Source organism: Myotis lucifugus, unplaced genomic scaffold (genome assembly GCF_000147115.1).
Source record: "Myotis lucifugus unplaced genomic scaffold, Myoluc2.0 scaffold_573, whole genome shotgun sequence".
In the NCBI taxonomy this organism is placed as follows: domain Eukaryota; kingdom Metazoa; phylum Chordata; class Mammalia; order Chiroptera; family Vespertilionidae; genus Myotis; species Myotis lucifugus.
Window position 1 is genome coordinate 29882 of NW_005871621.1, and position 4818 is coordinate 34699.

Genomic DNA, 4818 nt, shown 5'->3' on the forward strand with positions numbered 1-4818 from the left:
TTCTCAGCCAGCTTGCATGAGTTTGTTTTTAAATGGTGGTTAAAAACACACGTAAGATTTAGCGTCTTGATCACTTCTACATGCATGGTTCAGTAGTGTTAGGTAGACTCACATTGTTCTCCAGAAGTTTTCATTTTGCAAAACTTAAACTCATGCCCAGTAAACAACTGCTGCCTCCCCTCAGCCGGCACCGCCACTCTGTGTCTGTGGATTTGACTACTCCGGGTTCTTCACATGAATCAGACAGTCACATAATATTTGTCTTTCTGTGACTGGCTTATTTCACCTCGAGTAATGTTCTCAAGTTCATCCATGTTGCAGCATGTGCCAGAATTTTTTTAATATATATTTTTATTGATTTCAGAGAGGAAGGGAGGAAGAGGGAGATAGAAACACCACTGATGAGAGAGAATCATGGATCGGCTGCCTGCCACCTGAGCCTGTGCCCTTGACTGGAATCGAACCTGGGACCTTTCAGCCCGCAACTGACACTCTATCCACTGAGCAAAACCAGCTGGGCCAGAATTTTTTAAAAGATTGAATAATAGTCCATTGTTTATATTTACCACATTTTATTAATTCATTCATCCATTGGTGAACACCTGGGTTGCTTCTATCTTTGGGCTGTTGGTAATCTGCTGCCGTGAACATGGGTTGTACACATCGCTCTTCACCCTGTCTTCCCAGCTGCTGACAACACACCCACCCGCAGGTCCCAAGGCTCCAGCCTCTGCGTGCTCGCCAACACGCTGCTTTCTGTTAATGCATGTGAAGTGGGATGTCATCACGGTTTTGGCTTGCATGTGTCTAACGATCAGTCACCTTTCCATGTGCTTGTTGGCCATTTGTGCACCCTCTTTGGAGAAACGTCTATTTCTGTTCTGTGCCCATGTGGGGCTCAGTCCCTTGGACTCTGCAGGAGGGAGCATGCCTGTGCGACCCCGCGAGGCTCCTGCACTTCTTCCTGGAGTCAAGGCCTGGTGCTTCCTCGGGGCCAGGAAACGGGCCAGGAAACCTCCTGTTCCTCCCCTCTCCTGGCGCCTGGTGCTCACGTGGGCTGGATTTAGTTCATTTCCCGTGGGCAGAGGGGGCGCTGGTGCTATTTAATGCCAGTTCCGCGAGCCTTCCCTTCCCCCGGCTCTTCTCCCCTCTTTCTTTGCCGAGTGAGCCCTGCAGGTGTCGGTGCCCGTGTTTCACTGAGCAGAGGACGCGCAGCCCTGACGTCCTGGGCGCTGGAAGGCATTTCTTCTGCCCACAGTGGAGACTCAGCAGGGGTCTCACACCAAACTGCCTGCCCGGCCCCGATGGGCGGGCACCTTCCACAGCAGGAGAGGTTTCTCGTGACCAGGCAAAGGCCCTGGTGGCGGCCGACAGCCTCCCCCCCGCCCCCTCACCCCGACCTGAAAGGGTGCCCTGGGCGTGGCCCGCCTGCCGGCAGCACCGTGTTCCTGGTGAGGGATACAGAGCCCCCGGCCTCGCCCCACAGTCGGAACCTGTACCTCACGAGCCGCTTAGGTGTGTGTGCTCGTTGCAGGGTGAGAGGTGGTCCAGACCCTGCCTCCGAGTGGACGTGGGTGCTCCTGGCCGCTGGCCAGAGAATGGAAACTGAGGTTTGCACAAAACCATCCACAGTGCTCTTAGCAGCTTTTTTGGAATCGCCAAAAACCCGAAACAGCGCAAATGTCCTTCAGTGAATGAATAATAAACAAACTGTTTATTCATTCATGCCATGGAGTACTGTTTTGTAAAAAGAGAGGAATGAAATATTTCTACAGGCAGCAAACTGGACGACTTTCAGAGGCTGAGAGAAAGGAGCCAGTGTCAGAAGTGAAGTAGGGAGGACGTCCTCTGCTCTCCTAGGCTCCGTGCTGGGGCCGGGCCTCAGGCCGACGGGAGGCAGCTGCAGAGAGAGGCAAACAGGTCTTATTCGTGTGGACATTTCATGTACATAAAGCCTCCACACACATAAGTGAAAACCCAGAGAAGTGGCCAGGCGTGGGCCTCAGAGACCGTAGAGGCAAAGGGATCGCCCTTTGGAGAAGGGATTAGACAAAGGAAAGGGGTGGGGCCGGGGCAGTAGAGTGAGAAAGTGGCAGGGAGACTCCCAGGGAAGCGATGGCAGGGGAGCGCTCCTTAGTGCGGTCACCGTGCGGACTCCTGGGGGCCGGCCGTCTTGACTCGGGGTGGTTCCCTTCCTGTACGGAGAGGGGCGCCCACGCGGGAAAGTCCTGCTGGCGGCGGCTGCATCCCTCCCTGTTCATTCTGAGGGATTCCATTCTTCTCCAGGAGACACAGCTACAGTGGTGGAGGGAGGGGGGCTGTAGAGGGCGAGAGAGCATAGAAGAGGTTTTGGGGTGAAACCGTTCTGTATATTGACTGTGGCTTGGTGACATGAATCTATTCATGTGTTAAAACTCATGATCTGTAAAGTAAAAGACAAAAGTCGGTGAAAATGCAAACAAAACCAGAGACCCAGGCTTGAATGAGTAATTGTGTGCACTTACCACTTCGCTCGTGTGGGGCTGACTCTGCGGGATGCAGTCCCTAGAGGTGGGCTGTTGGTCACACTGTGTGCCTTGGAGGGTGCGGGTGGTTGTCCTGCGTGGCGCTTGGCAGGGCCCCGCTGAGCCACCGCCTGCGTGCACAGCCGTCCTGTCCCTCCTCGCCTGGCCTGGCTCGTGTGGTCAGCCTGGTGGGGGGTGGTGTCTGCTGGGGGAACCAGCTCAGTTTTAATGCCGGTAACCTTCGCTCCGCGGGCTGCCCATGGGCCTGAGACACACGGTGGGCCCTTGTGCGGGAACGGCAGCCCAGGCTCATCTGCTTCACCTTCAGTTAAACTGAAGGACACTGCTTTCCGCCACCGTCAGGGCAGTCCCTGCCCTCGCCATTCAGGACGGGGCGGAGGAACAGCCCCGGCCCGCCTGAGCGCCCACCTCGCCTACGTGTGCACTGCAAGGTGGCTCTGGGGTTTGGGACGGGTCTCAGCAGCCCTGGACTCGAGTTCCCTGGTAAAACCACCTGGGACATTCTTGGTCCTTCTTTCTCACGCTCCCTCCAGACAGGCCGGGGTGACAGTGCACAGGGAGCTGAGGAAGAGGGCCGGCCCTCGACCCTCACAGCCGTCACCTGCACCGGACGAGGCCTCCTCGGTGCCTTTTGCAGTTAAGGAGACAGCAGTCACGACGCCTTCTCTTCCCGGCGAGGCTGGCGGGTGCAGGGTGGGCATGGCGGGCGTCCGGTGGCTGTAAAGGTGGGGCTTCTTCAGCTCACCTTTGGGGACCCCGTGTCTGGGTCTGAAATTGGGAGAAGGATGAGCAAGGAGTCAGTGTCTGGACAAGAGCATATCTGAATTTCATTTCACCTCTCCGGCTCGCTGACTCAAAACGAGGGACACGCAGGAAAATGGAAGGACCGGAGGCCACGGTTTCTTAACCCCGCAATGTAGACGCGAGGGCCTGAGGGTTCCTGGTGGGACATTGAAGGGTCTCGCAGCGGCCCTGCCCTCCAGACGCCGGGTGCCGGGTGCCCCACCCACTCAGACCCTCAGAACAGGCCCAGGCACTGCACACGCCTCCTGAGACAGCGTCCTCCCTCCCCATCGTGAACGCCCGAGCGAAGGCAAGATGCCCTGGGAGGCTGGAAAGAGAACGGAACAGGAAACAGAAGAGGGTCCCTTGCAGCTCCCTCAGCCCCACATACAGATGCCCAGATGAAAGGGGAAACTACAAAATTAGAGTGCGAGGGGGGGCGGGGGGAGAGAAATGGATCCCTTGTTCTTTGAAACGTCTTGACAGGCGGGTCTCCGGACAGGTTTTGCTCATGGAAAGTGCCTGCCGATGAGCCGGGAGGGTTCTCCCTGGCTGGTGGCCTCGCTCTCCTGCCTGCTCCCTCGTCTGAAGGCCGCCCCCCCCCCCCAGATACGCGGGGGAGAAATGGCAGTGTTTCCTCTGAGTGCTGTGTCGGGAGAGGGTCTGAGGGAAAGAGGCATCTCACTACATTGTCATGGAGGACAGAGCCCCCGGGACGTCAGCCCCTCCCTAGACAGGGACTCGACCCCCATCTGAAGACAGGGACGTGGGCGCCCATTGTTACCTCCATTAGGGCACGTATTCCTTCCAACCCGACTGCTCAGGATCGTGGAAGGCCTGAAGCCTCAAGGATGGCTTTGCGGGACCCCTGGGTCAGGGAGCATGTGTGTGTGTGTTTTCTGAGCTCCCTTGTGCGCATACATTTTGTGTGCTTTCGTGGTAATGACAAGAGAGGGTCCCAGGCGCCACGGTGTGATTAGGGCCGATGCTGTGAAAACCAGGCTGGGCGCACTCCTGCAGCCCGGGGAAAGGCAGGCGGCTGCGTGAGGACCGTGACATCGCTCCGGGATGGATTAGTGTAGGGCTTCTGGCTGTGAAATAAAAAAGCCTCAAAGAAAAGCCTCCAAACAATCATGATTTATGAGTTTAAGAGTCTCAATTGGGTAAAACAATGTATTGAAAATGTTGTTTTTTTACAGGGACACAGGAAATAAGTAGTGTCTGGTGATGTGATTGCCAACTTAATTCTAATAAATTCTTTGCTTTGAAAGGAGACAGTATGGAGTTTCCTCAGAAAATAAAAAATGGAACTGCCTTATAACCCAGGGATTCCACTTCTGGGACTATATCTGAAGAAACCCGGAACACTAATTCGAAAGCATTTATGCACCCCTGTGTTCACTGTGATGTTACTTACAATAGCTAAGATCTGGGAACCGCCCGAGTGCCCATCAGCAGACGAGTGGATAAAAAGCTGTGGTACATTTACACGATGGAATACTATGCAGCT